General features: G+C 44.7%; 1 protein-coding gene across 1 annotated transcript in view; it reads left to right on the top strand.

Moving 5' to 3' along the window:
* Window positions 1-213: 213 nt before the first annotated feature.
* The window catches only part of LYPD6B (LY6/PLAUR domain containing 6B), a 46,551-nt gene continuing 21,635 nt past the window's right edge, over window positions 214-25,129 (top strand). Inside the window, exon 1 of the mRNA XM_068195118.1 lies at window positions 214-275. The gene's annotated coding sequence lies outside the window, so the exon portion shown is untranslated. The remainder of the gene's footprint in view (window positions 276-25,129) is intronic.

Here is a 25,129-nt window from a genome sequence, read left to right as displayed (position 1 = left end):
GAGGTTTCAGTTCCAAGGACCCCCGGGAGGTTCGGGAGCCGCCCCCTCTCCCCGCAGGTGTCCGGGTGCCGCCCTGCCCGCAGGTGCCGCCGCCCCGGGGGCGGGCACGGCGTGTCCGAGCCGCCCGCTCCGCCCCGGCCCCTCCTCCGCCTCCGCCCGCACGGCCAGGGGCGAACATCCCGGTGTCCTGCTGCTCCGTGTCCCGCTGCTCCGTGTCCCGGTGTCCCGTGTCCCGTTGTCCCGGTGTCCCGTGTCCCGGTGTCCCGGCACGGAGGGTGAGTGCGGGGAAGGGGCCCGGGAGGGGAGCGCGGAGCGGGGCGGGCTCGGGGCTGCGGGTCCCGCTCCGCCGCCCCAGGAGATGCTGAGCCGCGTCCCAGCCCCGGCGGGAGCGGGCGCGGCGAGGTGACACCGGCATCTGGGTGTCCCCAGCCCCGCGGGGACTGAGAGGTGGCACCGGCATCTGGGTGTCCCCAGCCCCGCGGGGTCTGGGAGGTGACACCGGCATCTGGGTGTCCCCAGCCCCACGGGGACTGGGAGGTGACACCGGCATCTGGGTGTCCCCAGCCCCACGGGGACTGGGAGGTGGCACCGGCATCTGGGTGTCCCCAGCCCCACGGGGACTGGGAGGTGGCACCGGAATCTGGGTGTCCCCAGCCCCGCGGGGTCTGGGAGGTGACACCGGCATCTGGGTGTCCCCAGCCCCGCGGGGACTGGGAGGTGACGCGGGAGTCTGGGTGTCCCCAGCCCCACGGGGACTGGGAGGTGGCACCGGAATCTGGGTGTCCCCAACCCCACGGGGACTGGGAGGTGACACCGGAATCTGGGTGTCCCCAGCCCCACGGGGACTGGGAGGTGGCACGGGAATCTGGCTGTCCCCAGCCCCACGGGGACTGGGAGGTGGTACTGGAATCTGGGTGTCCCCAGCCCCACGGGGACTGGGAGGTGGCACGGGAATCTGGGTGTCCCCAGCCCCACGGGGACTGGGAGGTGGCACCGGACTCTGGGGTCCCCAGCCCCACGGGGACTGGGAGGTGACACGGGAGTCTGGGTGTCCCCAGCCCCACGGGGACTGGGAGGTGACACCGGAATCTGGGTGTCCCCAGCCCCACCGGAGGGCGAAGTGGCACCGTGTGGCTGCGTGTCCCCAGCTCCCGGGGAGTGGAGAGTGTCACTGAAGTCAGGATGTGTCCAGCCCCAGCGGTTTTGGGGAGTGGGAGGGGACACCAAAAGAGGCTGTCCCCATGGCCTGCTGGTTTTGGGGAACGGGAGGGAGCACCAAAACCAGGGTGTCAGCAGTTCTGGTGGTTGTGGGGAGAAGGAGGTGGCACTGGAAACAAGAGTCTCCAGCCCTGACAGTTCTGGGGAGCAGAACGTGGCACCTAAATGAAGGTGTCCCCAACCACAAAGGAAGCTGGAAGTGTCACCAAAATCTGGGTGTCCCCAGCAGCTGTGGCACTGGCAGGAAGGAGCTGGGCTGTGGGAAGCGCTGGGTGTGCAGCGTCAAGTGCCTGGGACCAAATTCACAGGCTGTGTTTAACAGGTCCCTTGTAAAAGTGCAGTTATTACACATCTCCTGATGATTATAGAGCTGTAAAAAGAACTGGGCTCCGTGTTCCACAGGTGTGGATGCCAACCTCGGGTTCTTTAGCAGTGGGGCTTCACTGTAGGAAGTGACAGAACATGATAAAAATGTACTTAGTGCAGCAAAAACTCTGAGTGAAAAAATACAAGCTGCCCACCATGAAGGCTGCTGAGGGATTTTGGATAAGGGCCTGGAGTGGCAGGACAAGGGGGAATGGCTTCCCACTGCCAGAGGGCAGGGATGGATGGGGTATTGGGAAGGAATTCCTTGCTGGGAGGGTGGGGAAGCCCTGGCACAGGGTGCCCAGAGAAGCTGTAGCTGCCTCTGGATCCCTGGAAGTGTCCAAGGCTAGGTTGGACGGGGCTTGGAGCAGCCTGGGACAGTGGAAGTTGTCCCTGCCATGGCAGAGGGTGGACTGGGATGTGTTTAAGGTCCCCCCCCCAACCCAAAGCATCCTGTGATCCTATAAAAGCACATGGGCAGGTGCTGGGCTGACTCTGGCACGTTGGAAAAACGCTGCCTTTAGTGTGGTGTTTTTTCTTCGGAATGGACACCGGCTTGTGGTCCCTATTCCCTACATCCAGCTGCATATCCTTGTGCTGAATCAGGCTGTAAATCCCTTGGAACAACACCCAGCAGTGGTGCGGGGGACTGTGGGGATGGTGGGCGCCAAGGGCTCGGTTCTGCACGAGGCCTGGGTGCTCTGCTGATGCAGGGAGTGAAAACAGTTCTGGGACTGAGGAGTGCACGTGGTTCACGCAGACAGAAGTGGTTTGCAAGACCCAGCTGGCTGATTCCGGAGGGCAGTCTCAGGAAAATGGGATTGTGTGATATCCCATCTGTCAGAGGGTAACGCAGCGAACCGCCAAGGCAGAGATCGGAGCAGTTGCAGAGCCACGTGCTGCAGCCTCCTCCAGAAATGCCGTGCTGGTAATCCCAGATGCTCAGAGAATGAGTCAAGTTTCTCTCTCTCAATCAACATGTTTTTGTTTAAAATCATTAAATATTGAGCGCTGAGATCTCTGTTTCTCAGGTCAGTTTTGAACCTCTTAAGTTTTCAAGCTTCCTCCGTGACTTTGAACCTCCCTATTGTCACACCTCTGCTTGGATGAGTTTCTAAGGAAAGGACAAAAAGATTAAAATGTTTGTCATGACAAAGAATAAAGTGTGAGAGCACAAAGATCAGCTCAGAGAGGGAGAATTCAGAGCTGTCTCTGTCCGTGTTTTGTGTGTCTCTGTCCCCTTGCCCAGCCAGGCCCTGTACCTGCAGCGCAGGTGAATTCCAGAGGTAATTGCAGAGGGATGTTTTATGGCACAGAGCAGGGGAGTTGTCCAGGTTGTTCCACAGCTTGGTGATTCATCAACCTTTGCATGGTGATATTTTACTCTTCAGTCAGCCCACAATTAACTCGCTTACTGGAGTTCCCCCTCTTCCCACCGTGCCTTCTTGCTTTAAGTCAATTAGTGCTTCCCAGCGTGATAATTGCTCTGCTCCCTGCCAGTCCCATCCTCTCAGTGACATCTCTTCCAGAGGGATAATCTGAATGCCTTTAGCCTCAGCCTGGCTCTGCAGGGCCCTCTCTCTGAGGTTTGACGTCTGGGTGATGCTCGCTGTCAGGAGCAGGAGATCCCATAATCAGCTTATGGGGATGGATCCCGCCTGCTGATCCTCTGGGGAGGAATTCCCTTTGTCTGGCAGGAGGAGGAGGAGGGAAAGCACGGCCAAGGTGGGGGAGATGTGGTCTCTGGGTCAGGGAGGTGATTGTCAATAGCACCCCGAGGTGCTGCAAGGAAAAAAATCCTTTTTTTCCCTTTTCCTGCTTGGAGCTCTGTAGGAGAGACACCTGTGCCTTGTTAACTCAAGGTTGAGGCAGGTTATCCCAATCTCTTGCTGCCTGGTTTTCCATTTTTCCCAGTTTCAGTTGTGGGAGAAGAAAGAGGGAGTATTTCCTTTTATCCTGTTCATATGGTTGTGGTAATTACGTAGGAAAACCCTGTCCAGAATCAGGAGTTACAAAGCAGAAGTCTTCCAAGTGGAAGATTCCCAACCCAGGGAAGATTCCCTGCCCGTGGAAGATTCCCTTCCCATGGCAGGGGCTTGCAGCAAGATGAGCTTTAAGGTCTCTTCCAACCCAAACCATTCTGTGATTAAAAAATTTAAAAAGTAATACTTTTGCTGCATGAAGTCTGAGACTTCTGAAAATTCCCCTCTTTTTTTTTTTTTTTTCCAAGTCTGGGTTCCTCAATCCTTTAATTCCTTTCCTCAGATCTATTGGCTGGATCTTGTGCACTCAAAGGAAAGGAATGCTTCAGTTATTCCTGTGTGTGCCTCAAAGGCCTCCTGGATGAGGTGCATGTCCAACAGTTCAGAAGTGATGAAAAGGCACCTTTGATAGCTCCACGCCAATAAACTTCAGAAGGAATTTCAGGTGGCAGCTTTCCTGAAGGATTGAGTGATGCATGAGATGCTGGCAGGTATTTTTCCAGTAACTGCTGGGAGAATCTTTCAGCCTGAATAAGGAGGTTTCACCTGGGCTTTGCACGTGATTTCAGCAGATGTTTGATCACCAGGATGGTCATTCCAAGTGCCAAATGCTGAAGGCCAGCTTGGACAGGGCTTGGGGCAACCTGGGACAGTGGAAGGTGTCCCTGTCCTTGGCAGAGGGTGCAGTGGGATTAGTTTGGGGTCCCTTCCAACCCAAACCATCCTGGGATTCCGTGATTTTCAGTGAAGGCTCAGGATAACTGTTGGCATTCCTTGTTTTCTTGCTGTGTCCATGAGCAGGGAGCACAAGCTATGATCCAACAAAGTGAAATTGGGATTTCTTGCCTGAAGCCTGGAGCTTTTTGATGTGCCTGGGTTGAGCTACAGGCTTTGGCTTTGGACCAAACTGGGGGTAAAATGGTTTTTATTTGGGTTTTGCCTGGGCTTTGCTTTGATGTTCAAACAAATCAGAACTGTTGGTGAAACCTGCTTGGAAGAAACTTACAAACCCCATTGTTGACATCATCTTATAGGTCTGGAAGTGGGGCAGTAAAGGATTAGAACCTGAGGGTTCGTGTTAAAAAAACAAACCCCAAAGAATCATCCTGGGTTGGAAGGGCCCGTAAAGCTCATCCCATTCCCAGCAATTCTCCTGATGTTTGTACAGGTGGCAGAGGTAGAACCCAGTCCTGCCCTCACTGCTCTTCAGGGAAGATTGTGGTTTCTTAAATTCAGCATTTCCACTCCCCAGCTCTCAATCCAGGGGAAGGCCCACTCCATCCTTCATTTTCATTCTTCATTATCCTGCATTTATTGTAACAGGAGTGCATGTTAAAAAACAAAGTGGGAAGAGATCCTTGCAACCACGGGGTGAAAAATCAGGTGTATAAATAGATTGGACATTCTGCTTCTTCAAAATGTTGAAATAGAGTTGTTCTCACACTCTTAATTAGTTTTGCCCATAAATTAGTGTGTCTGTCAGAGCAATTGTCTTTCCTATGTCAAAATGTCTGCGTTTTCCTATAAAGAAATGTGTTTTTCTTCTTTGTAGCCCAGTTACATGATTATTTCCACATGTTAGGGAAGCTAAGACGGAAATCCTTCAGCCTACCTTAATTTATATGGATGGAGAGTTAACAAGTTGTAGGAGCAGCCTTGCCTTAGGTTTAAGTGCAAGATATTGTAATTATTGTCTGTTCTTTCAAATGTAACAGGCAAAAAACCTGCGCAAAACACCATCTTTAGTGGTACCATAACAATTCCTTCCCTGGTGGCCCCATGGAACTTTTCACCCCTTCAATCTCTGCCACAGAGTGCAGGGTTGATGTTGGAATTATGGTTAAATGAGAATTTTGGATTTTTTGTGTTGATTGGTATTGATTTTTAAGAGAATACTGTGTTTCATTTGAGGTTGTAGAGAAACCATTATAGAGAAAACTTTTAAAAATAGACGTGTTAATTATCACCATAGTTATCATTGTATTTATACCTTGTCTACTTCAGTATATCCAACAGAGATTTAACAAAGATGTCAAATCGGTGTTCATAATTCAAACAGGAGGGGTTTTGAAGGAACCCTGGCTGCTGAGAATTCCAGACTTTGCGTGCTGCCAGGCACTGACCCCCAGGAGAACACTGCAGTGACCTGAGGCCGTGGAGACGGTCCCAAAATGGAATGACAGAACTGGGATTGTGGGTGTGGAGTTTGGATAGAAGTGTGTGATATCACAGGGTGGGAAACTCAGCGTTTAAGGGTTTAGAATACAGGAATATCTATAAAGCAAGGTGGAGGTTTTGGGGTGGAGGCTGGACCTCCTTTCTTCTCCTTCTTTCTTCTTCTCCTTCTTCACCTTGTTCTCCATGGGTTTGGGTGGTTTTGTGTAATTGGATTAAAAAGTCCACGTTGTGGGCAATGGGTGGTTGGTTATTTGGTTAAAAGTGAAAATAATTCAGGTGTCATTTCATAATCGGACAGTTTATCCTTAGAAAGCCTTGTAGAGAGAGATGGGGTTCCATTTTAAGTTAGTTAGAGTGAAGTGCTGCAGAACTCAGGGTTTGTGAGACTGTGACAGAGATAAGCACTAATAAACACCTGAGTCCCAACAAGAAATCCCATCTCACACATTTAATCTCAACCGTACCAAAAAAACCAAAAAAACAAAACAAAAACAAAAAAAACCAAAAAAAAACCCAAACCCAAAACCAACCAAACAAAAAACCCCACCAAAGAATCCAGGCAGGCTGCAGCTGTTTGGGGTTGGAAGGAGCTGCCATCCCAGCCTTGGTCCTCCTGGAGCTGCCTCTGGCTCTGGTGAATTCCTGGTGCTCCAGGGCGCTTTTCCACCCTCCCTTCCTCACCTCCCCTCTCGGGCCATGTCAAGAGCAGCAAGGCAGACACCAGATGATCTCCCGAGCCCTGGGGACGTGCCCTGGAGGGTGGTGATTACCTGCTCAGGAGTCTAAACACGCAGATGGAAGCACTTAGTACTTAGCGTCATCTAATCCTTTTTTTTTTTTTTTTTTTTTTTGGGAAAAATGCTGCCCCGGTTTTGTCCTGATGTGAAGAAACCTGTTGTGGCAAATTGCACTAATTCAGAGCTCAGCTTAACAGACTGAAATGGAGCTAAAAGCTGGGACAGAAGCACAGCCAGGGGCCTCGTGTGCCTCCACAGCGCCTCAAACCTTATTTCCAGGGGCTGCTTTGGCTTTAATGTCATGTAAGGCTGGGCTGGAGGGTTTTGGTGCTTTGGGTGTGAAGAGTTTTCGCGCGTTAAGTGTGGGCTTGGGGAGTGTGGCTGTGCCTTTCAGCTGGCAGCTAAGAAAATCCATTTTATGGAATATCCAGAGCTGGAAGGGACCCACAGGATCATGAATCCAGCCCCTGGTCCTGCACAGACACCCCAAAATCCCACCCTGGGCATCCCTGGGAGTGTTGCCCAAACGCTCTTGGAGCTCTGGCAGCCTCAGGGCCATGCCCATTCCCTGGGGAGCCTGGGCAGTGCCCAGCACCCTCTGGGACAAGGACCTTGCCCTAAAATCCATCCTAAATCTGCCCTGGCCCAGCTCCAGCTGTTCCCTGGGTCACAGAGATGGGAGCTGCTCCTCAGGAGGAAGCTCCAGGCGGGGATGAGTCTCCCTCCCCTCGGTCTTTTCCCCAGGCTGGACAAACCAAGTCTCTTTGTCTGTGGTTTGTCTGATAACATTCCAAATCCAGAGCACAGAAGGGAAGAATTCTTTCTGTTTCAGGAAGGACTTTTGCTGTGGGATTTATGGCTTTTCCTTGGCTTTTACTTTCAGAGCATCAGGTGCATGCTCAGGTCCCAGCACTGTTTTCTGGCTGGGATCATCATTTTTCCCTTGGAAGTTCCCTGTCCCCATCTGTTGTGCCTGGCTGGAGAAATGAAACATCTTTCCAGGCTCATCCTTGTTCCCATAATTCCCACCTTGGACTCTGTGGGATAATCCCCTCCTTGGCTGTTTCATTTTCAGCTGCTGGATCCCAGCTGTCCAGGAAAACGTGGCTGCTCCAAAACTGGAGTTTGCTCCCAGGGCAGCTCCTGTGCCCATCCTTTAAAACGAAGCCTACACATCGAAAACCCAAAAATTCAGATGACCTCCCTCTTTGGGAAGGTTCAGGGCAGCTCATCTGCCTCACGTGGATGGAGAGTCAGATCAGAGGGTGTTTACATAAACACGTAAAAATGAATTTCAAGTTTATTAATGAGACCCAGCAGAGATTCTGCAGGAGTCAAGGAAGCAGAATGTCCAAGCAAACCCAGGAGATCCTGGCACTGCAGCTGCTCCTCGGGGATATCAGTTTTTAGAGCACCATGTGGGTATAAGGGCTGGGGAATCTCTCCTAATTCCAGCCAGGGGCTGCTTTCTGTTCCTCGTAATTATTTTATTTTTCTGAGATTATTGCGACACTGCCTGATATCAGTCTAGTCTGATAACACTGAAAATCCACAGCACAGAAGGGAAAAATTCTTTCTGTTGCAGGAAGGACTTTTGCTGTGGATTTTTATGTTTCATTTTCTTGCTTCTTTATTTTAGCTTTTATTTATTTGTGTGTGTATATATGCATGTATATATATGTGTGTATATATATACAATAGTTTTAATTTATATCGATATAAATACAAATTTTATATATATAAATTATATCTATATAATATATAAAATATAAAATTATATATCAATATATAAATATATATTATATATATATGTAAATATATATATATAAAACCGTCTCTATAACATTTCAGAATTGACTATTTGGCTTCATTTCTTCAAATGAAGAAACAGAAATTCCTATCTTTCCTTTCCTTCCCTGTAATAATTCTCATATTTGGAGAGATTTGTGAAACCATGGCTAAAGAACTGACACTGGCACCAATGATCTCTAGTGGAGAAAACCCTAAAGTGGGTGTTTATAATATTCATGAGGTACCAAAGAGCTGCAGATTTACAGCTGATCTGCACAGACTTGAAAATCTCTTTTCTGTGAAGCAATAAATGAAGTTAATAATTACAGTACAATTAGAGCAGGAGAGTGATGTGTGGAGCCAGGTAGGATTTCTCCTTCACTGGTTACAGGAAATGAGAGATTTGGGGTGCTGGGCTGTGAGTGTCCTTTGACCTGCACTCTCTACTACAGGTGGTTAAATACTCACAGTAGTAGGGTTCTGGTTGAACCATCCTGCTAATTTAGCTAAAATCTGCGGTTTTTTTCCTTTAGGAGGCAGAGATGAAGGGCTGTCATTGCCTCCCTAGAGTGCCCCAGGCTCTGTGAACTCTGTGCTAAATCTAACTGGAATTTGGGGCATTCACCACCCAGGAGTGGCCTGGGCTGGAAGGGACCTTAAAGATGATCCCATCCCACCCCTGCCATGGGCAGTGACACCTTCTGATGCCTCAGGGTTTGGCTTTTCTATTTTCCCTGTTCTGTGCTGCTTTAGTGTGCAGCTCTGAGCTTCCCATTCAGTGTTGCTGAGCTCTCTGCACAGAGCAGGGAGACAAAACAATTCCTTCTCCAGCTGGGCACCAAGGACAAATGATCCCAATCCCAGCCCAGGAGCACAAACACCGTGGGCTGGAGAGAGAAAAACAAGCAGGATGGGACTCGATCACCTAAAGCTGGAACTGGACAATGAACTGCAATGTGCCAATGGAGCAGAGCTGATCCCAGTGAGAGCCCCCGGGAGCGCTCGTGCATTTTGGGACCATTTGGGTTCATCTTGGGTGCAGCCCTGGCTGGGCTCTGGTGCTGCCCAAGGTGGATCCATGGAGGAGATCCTTTTCATGGATCCCTGCTTTATTCTGTGACTCTGCCCAGCCTCTGCTCTGGGGCAGCCTGCTCAAGGCACCACTTCCACTGTCCCAGGCTGCTCCAGCCTGGCCTTGGACACTTCCAGGGATCCAGGGGCAGCCACAGCTTCTCTGGGAATTCCAGCCCAGCCCCTCCCCATCCTCCCAGCCAGGAATTCCCAGTTCCCAATCTCCCATCCATCCATGCCCTCTGGCAGTGGGAGCCATTCCCTGGGTCCTGTCCCTCCATCCCATGTAAATCCTCTCTCTCCATCTTTCCTGCAGCTCCTTCAGGTGCTGGAAGGCCACAGTGAGGTCACCCCAAAGCTTCTCCTCTCCAGGCTGATCATTCCCAACTCCCTTAGCTTTTCCTTGTGGGAGAGGTGCAGGATGGTCCTTGTGGGTCCCTTCCAACTCAGGATATCCTAACCAAACAGATTAAATTCTCAAAATCAGGATATAGCAGCTAATATTGTTTATGGATTTGTCTTGTGGAGAATCAAACCACAGCTCCTTTGTTTTTATTGTTTTTGTCCCTTTGTGTCCCTCCTCGCCCGCTGCAATCACTCCTGGCTGTGGCATTGATTGTTTTGAACCAACTCCTCACATTTATTTATTCCTCCCACCCACCTGCCAGGACTGGGAGCCTCAGTTCCTGAGCTATTGTGAATTCCCCAGGGAATGCTGGAGTAGCCTTGACTCCCTTTCCTGCCCAGCCCTGACTCAGAAATGCCCTGGTGGTTTGACAAATGATGCTTGGCTGGTGGCAAAGTATTGTTTGCTGTGGTATGAAGCCACATTTTAGAGGTAGAGAAAAATACACCACTAAAAATTCCCAGAAGAGTAGGAAAAGGCCTTTGCTCATGTATTTCAGTGCCACAGGATTTATTTTTCCCTGGAAGAACTTAGTGAGCCCACCAAGGACAAGCTCTAAAAAAGGATAAAAATGAAATGTGGATTTTTTGATACAGAGAAGTTTCTTTCCTCTTCTTCATTTTACCAAAAGGCACACGGGGTAACTGCAGTCACATCAGATGCTTTAAATGCATTTTTGCTGGGTTATGTAACATATGAAAGGAGCGGAATTTGTCTTTCTTCATCAGAGTTTGGTTCTGTGCATCGACTGGAGCCAGCTGGGACAGCAGATCTGATCTGATCAAAGGCATTTTCCACTTCATTTCCATACCTTATCATGTCTTCCTCAGCAATAAAACCTGAGGATTTGGTCTTTCCAAAGAGGGTTTTTACTCAGGGAATTTTCAGGCATTGATGTGCTGGTGGGAGAGGGTGAATGATTGCCTTTGCGTCACTTATTAAACTGCCTTTGCTCTTTTTTTATTTTAAATAATTTTTTTAAAGTGCATTCTGCAATGGGATATTATTACCCCATAACAGCTGATCACCCGAACCTCCTGCTTTGTATTTAGGCTACTCTTGGGTTTTCAAACCTCAAACTCTCACCCCTTCCTTGCAAAAAGCCTTTCCAGCCTTCAGGAATTGCAGCTGTAGGGTGGGACGGTGCCTCCCCAAAAGCTGGATGACAGAACGAGCCGTGTTTTCCCTTCATTTTCAAAAAGCCCAGGTCAAACAGCAGCTCCTCTGCTGCCTGAATTCAGTAAAAAATGCCCCAAGAGCTGCAGCGTGGCTCAGGCTGTGACCACAGGTCAGCAGCTGAAGTCAGAGCTCTGTGAAATCCGTGCAGGAATATCACAGGAGTGGCAACAGAGAGCCAGGAAGGGCCAGGGCCACTTGGAGCTGGTTTTAGGGGCTGTTCTGCCTTGGAAAAAAACTCTGCTGCGGTGTCCAAACACCTGAAAATGTCCTTGGACATGAATTTATTGATGAGCACCCTTTGTGTGCCAGGGGAGGCACAATTAGGGACAATGCTGGGATTTTGAGGACTGAGTGGTGTTGGTGATGGAGAGAGGGAAGACCGATAGGTGATCAGAATCCGAATTTATTGTGGACTACCAATGCTTATTTACTGTTTTGGGGAGAGTAGTAATGGTTACTACAATGATTAGGTTAAAATCACATACACAAATTTACGCATTTTAAACTCCTCTTGTTTGCAGAGTTTAATGAAATTTTACTTTTCTGCTAAGTCAGTCTGATTTAATCTTCTTGCAGCCTTGATCCAGTTCTTAAAGTTCTGTTTGCTTTCGCCAAGGCATCCTGTTATCAGATCTCTTATGCTAACCAGCTCCAAAGTCCATCATCTGTCCTGTGTCCCAACGTCCCAACAGAGTGGACAGATTTTATACTCAATTTCTACATGAATTTTAAACAAATTTTCAGTCTATAGATACAGACATATATTTACACTTGGAGCTGGTTTTAAGGGCTGTTCTGCCTTGGAAAAAAACCTGTCCTGTGGTGTCCAAACACCTGAAAATGTCCTTGGACATGAATTTATTGATGAGCACCCTTTGTGTGCCAGGGGAAGCACAATTAGGGACGATGCTGGGATTTTGAAGGCTGGGTGGATGCACTGTGGACAATACAGGGGTGCCCAGCAGATGATTTTTTTGGCAGCACGGAGGGAAGAGTTTCCTCTCTTTTCTTTGTTTGGGGCAGCCCTGCTTTAGTCCTGGGACAGCTCTGAGAGGAGAACTGGGGAATGAGGGGCAAAATTGGGTTTGGGGTTGACCTCAGGGCCGGGGGGTCTCGGGGAGGATGAGCTGTGGGGTTGTTCCAGTTGGTTATCAGGTTGTGTTTAATCCAGAAATCCAGGATATTTCAGGCTCGATTTGGGTAATCACTCAGGCTTGTTGTACCCAATATCGCTAACTTGCTTTTTGTCTGATGTTATGGATGGTGTTAGTATTCCACCTGGGTACTTTAATTGTGGAGTTCTGTGGATGCTTGGTGGCTTTCCAAAATAGATAATGTCATTTCTAGGGTTTGGGGATTTTAAACTCATATTTTCTTTAATATTGCCAAAAATGTGCTGTTGCCTCTGTGAGGATGAGAAAGTCCAATTTGTAGCACTCTTCCCACAGAAACTTTCCTTTATTCTGTGTGGATAGAAACCAATTTTTTCCTTCTTACATAATACTCAACTAAGTGCAAAGTTTATATTTATTATAAATATTTATGTATATTGTATATATTTATTAAAATCAGAAAAAGGATAAAAAGTATGAAAAGCATAAAAGAAACCAATTTTTTCCTTCTTACATAATACTCAACTAAGTGCAAAGTTTATATTTATTATAAATATTTATGTATATTGTATATATTTATTAAAATTAGAAAAAGGATAAAAAGTATGAAAAACATAAAATATATCCAAGTATATTATATTAAATATATTATTTATATAAATATATATATGTAAATATTACATATATTTATTTAAAATATATTTCTCTATGTGGCTTTGTGAGTAGTTTGACCACCACAGTGAAGCAATTACACAATAAACTCTTTTAAAAAGAGCGTTTAATTGCCAAAGGAATTTTTACTTGTGTGCTTAGCTGCCAAAATAAAGGGAGCTGAGATCTTCTCTGCATTGTCAGGATTGTCCTAACCGGTTAAATGCATGTTTACAACCTTGCCTGTGGTTAACCACCCCTCGATAAGATCATGGACTGTCTCCCTGTGCTGTAACAGGTGAGGGGGTGATGCTGCAATTCACATTTCAGTGGCTTTGTGCTTTGTTTTTATTTCTCTGTGCCTTTGAGAGGGGTTTTGCCGTGCGTGGGGAATGTCACCAGTTTATGAAGCGCTTCTCCTGATAACCCATCGTGGCTGGGGAGGGAATGCTTTGCCTTCCCTGCCGCTGCACTGCCCCGTGTTCCTGCGGTGCTTCCAGAAGAAAAAGGCTGCAGTGGCTGGGGATAATGTGCTAAACCACATGTCCGGGCACATGCGGGAGCTGAAACCTGAAACTTGGCACTTCAGACACTTTTTAAATCAACACAGCTAAAAGCAGCCGCAGCACATCTCTTGAACTTTTCCTGATTCTTAGTTATACAGAAAAGCAGAAAAAAAAAAATCTTTCAAGCGCTGCTTCAAGCCCAGGTGCTGCTGGAAAGCTGCTTCAGTTTTCTCTGGAGCGTGTCAGGTGAAAGTGAGATTTGAGCTGGAGCATTTGGGCTTTGCCACCAGGGTTGTGCTTTAGTGCCGCTTGTTTTCCACCAGAGCAATCAACTCATTCCCCAGTTCTCCTCTCAGAGCTGTCCCAGAACTAAACCAGGCTGCCTCAAGCAAGGAGAGGAGAGGAAACTCTTCCTCCTCCCTCTGTGCTGCCAAAAAAAATCATCTGCTGGGCCCCTCTGGATTGTCCACAGTGCATCCACCCAGCCTTCAAAATCCCAGCATCGTCCCTAATTGTGCTTCCCCTGGCACACAAAGGGTGCTCATCAATAAATTCATGTCCAAGGACATTTTCAGGTGTTTGGACACCACAGGACAGGTTTTTTTCCAAGGCAGAACAGCCCTTAAAAACAGCTCCAAGTGTAAATATATGTCTGTATCTATAGACTGAAAATTTGTTTAAAATTCATATAGAAATTGAGTATAAGATCTGTTAAAAATTAATTACCTGCAGTCAGATTAGGTAGGCAGATGAGGAGTTCGTCCTCCACCAGAATGGAGCTCGTTGCAGGTTGTTCTGCAGAAGAAATCTGAAAAATAATAAACTTTGCAAGAGTGAAGTTCTGATGTATTTCCATTTGAAACTAGCATTTAAATCAAGGATTTTGTTCTGAGCACCTGGCGGATTTGATTTTCCCCCCAGACAAAGGCAGGAATAGGAGTTGTGTGGATTGTGGCAAGTGTCTTTCATTTTCATCCCTCCACTTGCTTGTAGCTTTTTGATGTTTTCTTCATGCACTTTGCCAGATAATTTGATGCAGGATTTACATTTCTTTGGTCAGCCTCAGCACCTGATTTCCAGACAGAGGAGGAACAGCTGGGCTGGGATCCTTTCCAAAATCCCTGGATGGAGAATGCTCCCTCCCATGGGATGGGGATAATTTGGGAATTGTCTTTGTTTTTAGAGGTGACCACTGGATTCTGCCCCACTGAAAACTCGAGGTTCAGACTGCAGAAAATTGACTCATTTGGAGCTACTGAAGGAGGAGGTCCAGCTCTCCTGGCCGAAGCCAAATTCGTTTATTTCTGTATTGATATGGGATAAAGCAATCCAGGAAGCACAGATCTTGTGAGGAGCAGATGGGGGAGCTGGGAAGGGGCTCAGCTGGGAGAAAAGGAGGCTCAGAGGGAATTTCTGGCTCTGCACAACTCCCTGACAGGAGGGGACAGCCCCAGGTGGGGCTCTGCTCCCAGGGACCAGGGACAGGAGGAGAGGGAACGGCCTCAGGCTGAGTCAGGAAAGGTTTAGATTGGATATTGGGAAAATTCCTTCGTGGAAAAGGTGGAGTCCCCATCCCTGCAGGGATTTCACAGCCCTGTGGATGTGACACTTGGGGACATGGGGCCGTGCTGGCCTCGGCAGTGCTGGGGAATGGTTGGACTCGAAGGTCTGAGCGGGATTTTCCATCCTCAACAATCCCAATCTTTATTCCACATGACTAAAATGAGCCTGGATTTCCTGGAGCACCATTCCCTTGGTGGCTTCTCTGCTGTACCTTATTCCCATCGTATTTTATTTCTCTCCGGGATGGATTTGGACCCAGTCCTTGTGGGATTTGGCTCCCTGCTGGGAGGATTCCTGATGGGAGATGCCTGGCAAATTCCCAGCTCCTGCTGTTCCCACAGCCAGCCTGGAAATGGGTGGGGCTGAGCAGAGGAGGAGCACCAAAGGTACAAAACCGAGATTGCCTGCTGGAATGGCAGCTCATCAAAGGGAAATCTATAAAATGAGCAATAAAGTTCCTTTGAAAGTTTCAGGTTTACTCGTTTTACTACTGCAGGAAGATGCAATGCAGATGCACGTAAAACATGGGTTTGTGTGGGGAATATGGGATTTATTCTCTGGGAAAGGAGATGTGGGGAAATCCCTTCAGGATTTTTCGAATAGCTGTGCTCCTGTAAATGGGTTATTTTCTTCTGGGAGAATGATAAACTCTTGTTTATTTGGGTTTCTTTACCTGAGTTGTTTCCTTCCTGCACCAAGGGTGCAGTAGTTAATCAACTTCTGAGTCTGATTGGAGGAGGGTTAATTGTTAATCAGCGTCAGGAGTGCCTGAGCTCATTTGGTGAAATGCATTTTCCCTGCATGTCTTCAGCAGTGTGCTCTGATGGACACGGATTACCCAGCTCTGCCATGTGGCTGAACCCATGAAAACTCTGCTACGTTTTGAAAGCAGCCCTTAAAATTGCAGTGGGACCCTAAAATCAGTGTTTGGGATTCTTTAGTGATGGCAGGGAATTCACAGCAGCTGTCAGGGGCCTCCTTCCACCTGTGGGAAGCTGCCTGGGGCTGTGGAGAGGGAGGAGAGGGAAACAGCTTTTAAAACCACCTCTCTCTTGGAAACAGGGAGCTTTATTCTGGTGTAGCAGAGGCGTTGGTGCTCGCCGAGAATGCAGATGTTTTATATGCCAAAGTCACCGGATAAAAGAGTTGATAAAGGGAAACAAAGCCTGGAATGCAGGTCCTCCTCCTCCTCCCAGGTGATGCTGGGCTCTCTGTGGAGTGTGGAGGCTTTTTGGGGGGTGTGTGGAGCCTTTTTGTGTGAAAGCGGTGTTTTTCTGGATGTGCGGCAGTTTGGGTGTGAGAGTGGAATCTTTTTGGGGTGTGTGTTTCTCTGTGGATGTGATTTCTGGGTGTGGGGAGTCGGTGTGTGTTCTGTGTGAGCGTAGACTCTTTGGGGGTGTGTGAGGTCTGTGTGTGCGAGTGTGAATCTTTCAGAGGTGTCTGTGTCAGTTTTTCTGTGTGTGGGTGTCTTTCTGTGTGATGGTTTTTTTTTTTATTGTGTGTGATTTCTGGTTTGCTCAGTGTGTGACTGTGATTTCTCTGTGACTGTGATTTCTGTTTTTCTGTGTGTGATTTCTGTTTATTTGTGTGTGATTTTTGTGTGTGATTTCTGTTTTTCTCTGTGTGATTTCTGTGTGTGTGATTTCTGTTTTTCTGTGTGTGTGATTTCTGTTTATTTGTGTGTGATTTTTGTGTGTGATTTCTGTTTTTCTGTGTGTGATTTCTGTTTTTCTGTGTGTGATTTCTGTTTTTCTGTGTGTGATTTCTGTTTTTCTGTGTGTGATTTCTATTTATTTGTGTGTGTGATTTCTATTTATTTGTGTGTGTGATTTCTGTTTATTTGTGTGTGTGATTTCTGTTTATTTGTGTGTGATTTCTGTTTATTTGTGTGTGATTTCTGTTTATTTGTGTGTGATTTCTGTTTATTTGTGTGTGATTTCTGTTTATTTGTGTGTGATTTCTGTTTATTTGTGTGTGATTTCTGTTTATTTGTGTGTGATTTCTGTTTATTTGTGTGTGATTTCTGTTTTTCTGTGTGTGTGACTCTGATTTCTGTGTGTGATTTCTGTTCTTCTGTGTGTGTGACTGATTTCTGTGTGTGATTTCTGTTCTTCTGTGTGTGTGACTCTGATTTCTGTGTGTGTTTTTCTCTGTGATTGTTTTTCTCTCTGTGTGTTCCTGTGTGAGTGTTTTTCTTAGTGTGTTTTTCTGTGTGTGTTTGGGAGAGTCAGAGTGTGAGTGTCATTCTCTTTCTGTCTATGAGCGAGGTGTTCTCAGTGTGTGTGTAATTCTGTGTGTGTGTAGTCCCTCTGTGTGTGTCTCTCTGTGCCTTTGTGTGTTTTCATGTCTTTCTGTGTGTGTTTTTTCAGTGGGGCTTTGTGTGGATCAGTGCTGGCCTTGGCAGTGCTGGGGAATGGTTGGACTCAATCTGAGAAGGATTTTCCATCCTTAACAATCCCAGTCTTTATTCCACATGACTAAAATGAGCCTGCATTTCCTGGAGCATCATTCCCTTGGTGGCTTCTCTGCTGTACTTTATTCTCATCTGTATGTGTTTTTTCCTCTGTGTGTATTTTTTGTGTGACTTTCCGTGGGTGGCTTTTTGCATGAATTTTTCCCAGTGTGTGATTCTCTCTGTGTTTCTGGGCCCTTCCTGTCTGCAGGATGGATTTTTGTTGTTCCCTACAAGTTGTCTCAGCTTCCCTAAATTCATTCCTATTACTATATTATTTGTTTATATTCCTATAATTAGGAATTGATTCCACAGTGTTTGATAGAACATTTCCTTGGAGAAATCCAGCAGGAAATCCCTCACATCTCCCACACCTGAGTCTTGCTGAACTCCTTTGAGTGGAGCTCCCAGGAGGGGCAGAGCCTCCTTCACCAGGTATTCCCTTCCCTGCTGATGCCTCAGGTTTTAGCTTTTATATTTTTTCAGGTTCTGTGCTGCTTTAGTGTAAAAGGGATAATGTTTAAAGGATAGTGAGCTCTCTGCACAGAGCAGGGAGACAAAACAATTCCTTCTCCAGCTGGGCACCAAGGACAAATGATCCCAATCCCAGCCCAGGAGCACAAACACCGTGGGCTGGAGAGAGAAAAACAAGCAGGATGGGACTCGATCACCTAAAGCTGGAACTGGACAATGAACTGCAATGTGCCAATGGAGCAGAGCTGATCCCAGTGAGAGCCCCCGGGAGCGCTCGTGCATTTTGGGACCATTTGGGTTCATCTTGGGTGCAGCCCTGGCTGGGCTCTGGTGCTGCCCAAGGTGGATCCATGGAGGAGATCCTTTTCATGGATCCCTGCTTTATTCTGTGACTCTGCCCAGCCTCTGCTCTGGGGCAGCCTGCTCAAGGCTTCACTCCAGAGTGGATCTGCCCCAGGGCCATCGGGATCAGCCCCTCGGCTGGAGCCCTGGGAAGGGCCTGTGAGCACAGGCAGGAGGCTGAGCTGGAAGATGGGTGGGAGCTGCTCAGACCTGCCAGGTCTGGGTGTGCCTGAGATCTGAATTTCGTGTGATTACAGCATGGAAAACTTCGAGGTGCCTGGGGAATCCTGCTAGCAGCTGAGAGGGTGAATGTGAAGTTTGCACTTACTCATTGCTCTGGGCTTTTTCCTATTTGTTTAAAACATAAATTCCTTTTGTGGATATAAAATCAGGTGCTTGAAAAGAATTGCTGTTTAATATCTGTAAAAAAACCATCATGTCAGCCATCACTTAAGAGTCGGGCTTGATGATCCTGGTAGGTCCCTTCCAACTCAGAATATTCTGTGATCTCAAGATCAGCTCCAAAGCCCAACCCCAGAAACAATTTCTGGTGGTGGATTGATGTGTAGGAATGCCATGGAGTTCATGACTCGTGTCAGGAATGGTTCCACTGGAGTTCAGGGTTTTTTTCAGCCCCTGTGTTGGTGGGGAAGGACTGGAATGGGAAGGATTGGCAGGTTGTGCTTGGCTGCATTTTGCCATCCTGGATGTGCATGAAACCCCCAAAAATGCCTTTCCCTGCCACAGGATTGACCTGTCACTGCAGTGACCAGTGGTTCAGAAAGCTGGAATTGTTCTTTTCTCTTCTAATGGGGAAGCCTGAGGCTGTGAATATGCAGTGTGCACTGCAATCCCCCAAGTGCACCAGGCAGAGAAAATTCCCTGTGCCTGTAGCTATATCAGGATGTTAAATACCAGGGTTATTAATCTTTCCTCACCTCAGCAACTCTTAGGCCACGCATTAATGTGTTTTTTGTGTGAGATTTAATTGCTCAGGCTTGTAACAACTCAAAACCTTAAGATCCTGTTTCCCCCTGTGACTTCAGTGCTGAGAAATTGGCTCTCTGGAAAAGCAGCGAATGGTTGTTTGGATTGTATTCCTTTTTCCATGGCATATGGAGGCTCATCTGTGGGTTATGGATCAGTGGAGAGCAAGGCTCAGACTGGGGCAGGGATTTTCCAAGAATAAACAGCAGCCAGGAGCGATGCTGGGAAGGGAACTCCAGAGTCAGGGCTTGCTGCACTTGAATTGTGTCAGCTCCATATTTGCTGTCTTAGAGAAATTACCACAATGAAACACCTGAATGTTTATATTAACTTAATAAAAAAAAGGTGTTTCTATAAATAAATTATGATTAGACCCGTGAAATAAGAAATGAGAGCTGCTAAATAAGCCTCACATGAAGGCCATGTGTATTTTTTATTCCAGGGCTTTGGCTTTCACATTGCATAAGCTCCAAGCAGCCAAGCTTATTTTTAAGAGTTAAAAAAAAATGAATAGTTAGAAAGAAATGTACAAGGTCTTGACATCCAATCTGTCATCGTTGTCTTCTCAAGAATGTTCAGCAAAAAAGGCAAAAGGTTTTGTTGAATGACATTGATCTTTGGAGTTCTTGTTTGGTTTTCTGCTCATTAAGCTCCTGACATGGAAACAGACTTGAAAAGGCCAAGAACTGTGACACTGCATGCAGATTTTAGCATGTCAGCAGGTCTGGTAATAAAATATACCCTGAAATTGATTTTATTAGCTGTTCTTTTAACAGTAGGAACCAATATCTGGAAATGATAGACCTCAGTGCAGTGATGGGAGAGACAGCACAGGAGACACAAATCAAACACGGTGTGTTCTCCTGTTTTAAAAAGAGCACTTTTGGAAGTATTTAGGGATTCTGTTTGTGAATTCCAGGCCTTAATTTGTATTATGGGCATGGGAGCAAATGGGGCAATTAAAATATTTTAAATGTGTGCCTGCTTATTTTTTTTTGGAGGGCAGGGAAAAAACCCAGCCCAAACCACCAGCACAGCGTTTTTTGTTTGGAAAATCTGGCAAATCTTTGCCAGGAGTGAAACTCCAGGAGATTTTTATTCTGCGATAGAGGGAGACCCAGCCAATGTGTTTGTAGTGAAATTTGTTTCAGAGCAAAGGAAGGACCAGGAGAATTCCCTGGAAGTTGCCAAGGGTGAATGGGCCTCAGCAAGTGCCTGGATGGAGGCTGGGAAATTAGAAGAGACATCTGAGAATATGAGAGGTTGAAACCCTTTTTTTTTTTTTTTTTTTTTTTTTAATTAAGTTGTACCAAGTGTAAGGCTTCAGACCATGTTTGAATTAGAGTTTAGGTTTTGGTCATAAATCCAAGTATGGCAGCTCCTGGAAAAAAAACCAGAACAGTCCCAGCACAGTCCTGCTTGAATCTGCTGATGCTTTCTTTTAGGTTTCTGTTAATCTCAACACATTTTCTCCTCTGTTTTCATCACTTTAAAACCCAACCAAACATGTGTTCTTGCTGGGTAAGACTGCTTTGAGAAAAGGCTTTTTTATTGATCTCCTTCACTTCAAAACGTGGTTCCACATTTGAAACCCAAAGCAATCTTTCCCCAGGGATTAGCTCTCCTCTAAAGACTTTTCACATTCTTTAATCTGCATTTTCTACTCTCTTGAAGTGTCAGGAATTGATGTGGAGCATGGGCTTGTTATTGTCTCTGTCATCAAGAAATAGAGAAGTTGTTTATTTTAATGTGTGGGGTTTTCTCCAGGCCAGGCTCAAGCAGTTGTTTGCCTGAAGTGAGCATTAAACTCAGTTTTACTTCACATAAAACCCTGAAGTGAGCATTAAACCCTGTTCTACTCCACATAAAACAACTCTGTGGTGTCTTCCACTGCACAGAAGGAAACAATTCTTGAATTCTCATTATATCCTCCCTGTTTCTAAATAAACCCCACACTGTTGTGTGAAATGATCCCCAATTAAAAACTGGGCTTCAAAACGAGATGGGATTTGTGTGAAAAAGAGGGAAAAGAGGGGCTCCATGTGCAACGTGGTGACCTCCAGGTGTGGAATCCTCAGTAATTCCCTTGGCTCCAGGCCATGGAATCAGCCACCCTGCTTTCTTCAGCAGGCTGGGAAAATTGCAAATGCCAGCTTCGTGTCTCCTTGGCACTCAGGAGTTTCTCAGGAATTGATTCCGAGGGGATTCCAGACAGAGTCCCTTTGTTTGTCCCCAAACTGTGCCAGGAGCTGCTGTGTGATTAATGAGGCCCCTTCTCCTCGGGATGCTGCTGGCAATTCTGGGCTTTCATCCTGTGGTAGCCACCTCGAAGGAGGAAAAAACTCCGTTTTTGATGGTTTTAATTGTAGTGTGGGAGTCATTAAGTGGGGTTTGGTGTGGGGCAGGTGATGATTTCTCACCCTCAGTGTTGCATTTCCCAGGTGTTGTGGGTTGGGGCTTGTGGCTTTCGCTGCCTCCAGCACTGCAGGGATGAACTTGGTAAGAAAACTGATCCAGCTAAAAAACAAACCAAGGGAAAAAAAATCCCTCAACCACGAGTCTGGTAATGAAATACACCCTGAACTTGATTTTATTAGCTTTTCTTTTAACAGCAGGAGCCAATATTTGAAAATGATAGACCTCAGTGCAGTGACAGGAGACATAAATGAAATACTCTGTCTTTTCCTGTTTAAAAAAGGCCACTTTTGGAAGTGATTCCTTCTTTCCCCCTTTATTCCACTCCACCCATCTCCTTTTTCCTCCACATCCCTTTCCTGCCCAGAAAACATCAGGCCCATGGGGTTGCTCCTCCAGCTGAGGAAATTCTTGGATCTCCCAGCTCCTCCAAGAAATCCTCTGGGATTTTCCTGACTCCTTGGCCTGTTCCAAAAAGCCAGTGGGGAGTTGGGGAAAAATTCGGTTTATAACAGGCTGGGAAAGGCCTTGATGCACACAGCACCTGGAGGTGATGCTGGGACTGGCTGTGATCCTTTCAAATGGCAATTTGGGATAGTTCTGCCCACAGATATCGGAATTCAGAATTCCACCCCACTGTCCAGGCTGTGCAGAATTTAGGAATTAGATTAATTCATTTAGGAATTAGATTAATTAATTCAGAAATTAGATTTTTTTTATCAGCTTTCAAAGATGGCTCCCACTGACACGATTAGAAGAGATTTCCCAGATTTTGAGTGAATTAGGCGTCTCTTCTTAAAGTGTAGCAATTCAGTTTTCTCAGGTTTTCTCTGTTTCCTCAGATTTTCTCTAAAATGCAGTAAAAGAGGATTTCAAGTCCCAATTTGAGGCTCTGGGCAGGGGGAATGTGTCCCTGCCTGTGGCAGGAGGTTGGAATTAATCGAGTTTTAACCCCAAACCATTCTGGGATTTTAAAAAGCCCATCTTGAAAGTTTTTTTTTTTGTTTCCTATAAGAACCATTATTTAGGAGTCTTTGAAATTGCTGTATTTTGCAGTGAAACTTTGCCAATTTATTTATTGAAAGGAGATAGGAGGGGATTAGAGAAGATAAAATAAAACCCAGCAACCTTTGTGTCCATTTAGAAAAATATTTGAGGGTGTAGCTCCTTTCAGGGAAACCCTGATTAATGACCCCATAGCAAAGAAAATTAATCTAGAGTGATAAAAACCTCCTTGGTCACATCACCTGTATTAATTCCTCTTAAAACCAGTGCTGGGATGCAGCAAGGGAGGACTCAGAGCCAGGATAATCAAATTTAAGAGATCCTGTAAATGTCAAATGTGGAAATGCATATGGAAAATCCTGTCTGTGATTTTATCAGAGTTCCCTTTCCACTTTAAATCACTTTTTGATGGTGACTTGCAGCCTTCTCCACTGTGGGAATATTTCTTCCATGCTCTTTGTGGAATACTATGGAAAAAAATAAAAATTAAAATGGTTTTTTTAATGTCAGAATAAGAAAAAGAGTGATCAGAATGATTCAGTCATCTGCATTTAAGTAAAACTTAGCTAAATGAATTTAGGTTGGAAAAGAAATTACTGCTTTCCATAGAATTTTTTTCTCAAGTTAGTTTCTGGCCCTAGAGGGGGTGATGGGAAATTTTGCTGTTTCTTTCACTGATCAGGAATTAAGTTACTTTTCAACTCCTTTTATTGTTCTTATAATAGAGCAATAATAAGATTTTAAATTTCCCTCCTGGTTTCTTCCGTGATTTTTTGGGGTTTAACTTTCAGCTCCTCTCTGCTTCATTTTCATTTCAGCCTCAACGAGGCGATTTATTTATTAAGGTTTTTAGGAATTTATGTGGAAATTCTCCTTTTATTTTCTTTCCACGTGGTGCAAGACGAATCAGGAGGGCTCAGGGTGCCAGAGTCCGTTCCAGGCGCTGGAGCAGGAGGCAGTGAGTGCTCCTGGGTCAAACTAAAACCACATCAGAATGGTTTGTGGTGCAGGGGGAAACGCTGTGAGCGATGTTTCCACTTGCAAAGAGAGGCTGAGAACACCAGGAGGTAAAAGGAGCTTTCAAATGAGTCAGTCAGAGCTGAAAATATGTTATATAGTATGTATTCTACGTGGTAGTGGTGCATTGTAAATTATGTATTATACATGGTATAGAATGTGTTTTATCTGTGTTATGTGCTGTCTATAATATATGCTATAATATATATAGTGTATTATAATTATTATACAATAATTATAGTATGCTATATTATATATACGATATAATAATTATAATGATTATACATTATTATATATAGTATATACAAATTATACAATAATTATAGTATAAAATTATATATTCTATGTTATATATTATACATTATGTATTATACATTATATAGAATGTATTTTATATATGTTGTGTACTGTCTATAATATATACTATAATATACTACAATATACTGTATTATACTATATTAGTGTGTATAATATACTAGAATATATATAGTATATTATAATTATAATTATTATACAGTAATTATAGTATACTATATGATATATACTATATCATAATTATAATTATTTTACAATAAATATTATATACTATATTATATACAGTATAGCATAATTATAATTATTATACAATAATTATTATATATAGTATATAATAAATATTCTACAATATTTATAGTATACAATTATATATTATATGTTATATATAATACATTATGTATTATATAGAATGTGTTTTATATATGTTATGTACTGTCTATAATATGTACTATAATATGTATAGTATAATTATTACACAATAATTATAGTATACTATATGATATATACTATATGATAATTATAATTATTTTACAATAAATATTATATACTATATTATATATAGTATAGCATAACTATAATTATTACACAATAATTATTATATATAGTATATAATACTCTACAATATTTATAGTATACAATTATATATTATATGTTATATATTATACATTATGTAATGTACATTATATAGAATGTGTTTTATATATGTTATGTACTGTCTCTAATATATACTATGTAGTATCTAATAATTATTGTACAATAGTTATAGTATACAATTATATATTATATCTTTTATATTATATAGTATATATTATATACTGTGCATTTTACATTATATATAATGTATCTATGTTATATGTTATATATAATATATAATATATACTATATTACATATAGTATATCATAATTATAATTATATAACAATTGTAGTATATTATGTTATATATTATACACTGTGTATTATACATTATGTATTATACATTATCTGTAACATATCTTCCATATGTTATATACTATGTATTCTATATAATATATAATATATAGTGAATTATATATATTATATTGTATATATTATATGTAATTTATGTGCAGCCAGGAGTTTTGCATGGCTGATTTGGGTGTGCTGTGTTGTGCACGAAGATCCAAAGGCAGGATTTCACCTCCAGGTTCCAACTGGGCAACTCTGCCTTCACCTTCTGGCTAGGCCCACAAAAAAAAACATAAACGAGAGAAGCAAGGCAAGAGGTTATGGAGCCTGAGGAAAAGGTTGGAAAAGTCCTGCAGCCCATGGAGTGCCAGCTGTGCCCGATGCCCGCCCTGTCCCCAGCCCAGAGCCCGGAGTGCCACCTCCAGAATTCCTGGGAC

Source organism: Anomalospiza imberbis, chromosome 7, assembly GCF_031753505.1.
Source record: "Anomalospiza imberbis isolate Cuckoo-Finch-1a 21T00152 chromosome 7, ASM3175350v1, whole genome shotgun sequence".
In the NCBI taxonomy this organism is placed as follows: Eukaryota; Metazoa; Chordata; class Aves; order Passeriformes; family Viduidae; genus Anomalospiza; species Anomalospiza imberbis.
This window is presented reverse-complemented; position numbering and strand designations above follow the sequence as displayed.